The 1209-nt window shown below is 33.8% G+C and overlaps 1 non-coding gene across 1 annotated transcript; it reads left to right on the top strand.

The window, feature by feature from the left end:
* The first annotated feature begins 603 nt into the window (after positions 1–603).
* LOC124944148 lies at positions 604–696 on the top strand. Its single transcript, XR_007099809.1, has one exon. It is a non-coding gene; the product is annotated as a small nucleolar RNA Z122 (small nucleolar RNA).
* The last annotated feature ends 513 nt before the right edge of the window (positions 697–1209 follow it).

The following is a 1209-nucleotide window of genomic DNA, read 5'->3' as shown; positions in this document are numbered from 1 at the left end:
TTGAGAGTTCCATAAAACAAAACTATCATTAATGTAAAACGCCATGCTCCTGTACTTTTTCGGTCATCTAGGTCACCTGCGAGATCACTGTCAGAGTAACCCACTATTTCCTCGTTACCACCTCCTTTTCAAAAAAAATTAAGTACTCTTTTTTCTAACATTCATTCTCATGTTCTCCAATTTTTTTTATATAATATGGCATATTGATTGTATTAAGAAAATTATTCATTTGTTCTTATGGTATATTTATATTGTAACACTTTAAAAATAAATAAATAAAGTAAATTTTATTTTATAGGACACCACTTTGAGCTCTTTGTTGATGTATTCGTGTTTCTAATTTTGTTTTTGGATTTTTCAAAAAATACTTATTTATTTTTTCACTCATAAAAATCAAAAGAAAACCTCAAACAAGCTCTTGTGCCTTTAATTTATTTAAATTCTAATGTAAGACTTGGTCCATTAATCAGCCGAACGTGAACCCTAGGAACTCTGTCACAGGTATTTAAACCTAGATAACATTCTTCTCTCCCAATTCATCTCTCTCGTTCCATGTCATACGATTCAAAGATTTTTGTTTTTTATTTCTTATTATGATTGTGTTTTGGGAGATGATGCTAAACTTCGCTATTAGCTTAGGCTCAAGATCTGAGCTCTGCTGAATCGAATCATTTTGCACGCTAGTCTGATCCCCAAGCCTTTGAATTCTACTCTTCATCAATTTTGATTCATTTTCACTAGTTGCTGATTGTCTTATCGAAATGCCTTTGAGTAGCCTTATGAATTTCTCCAATTATAGGAGAGTTTGTTTCGTATTTGGCTTAGTTAGGATGCAGATAGTAATCTTAAGGCTTTGCTTTGATTGGATCTTCACGTTTGATTACACTGAATATCCTCTAAGCATCGTCTTACAAATGTTTATTTGTAAGGTTGATTTTTAGATTTTCAGTTGTTATGCCCTCGAATAATCGTAAAGACCTTTCTCTCTATCCTTTCACTGTTCTTTTTGCTTTCTATCATCAGCAAGAGGCCGATACTATAGCGCACCAAATCCTGGAAGCCATTACACGGCGAGCTGACAAGGTTGGTGATATATTCTGGGAATGGCACGAGTACCGGTTCACCAAACTTTTTAAACATGTTTTATCGGGCTTCACCGACGAAAAATGTTTCAAAAGAATGAAGGAGATTGAGGACATAGTTATGAAC

This window comes from Impatiens glandulifera, chromosome 6 (genome assembly GCF_907164915.1).
Source record: "Impatiens glandulifera chromosome 6, dImpGla2.1, whole genome shotgun sequence".
In the NCBI taxonomy this organism is placed as follows: Eukaryota; Viridiplantae; Streptophyta; class Magnoliopsida; order Ericales; family Balsaminaceae; genus Impatiens; species Impatiens glandulifera.
This window is presented reverse-complemented; position numbering and strand designations above follow the sequence as displayed.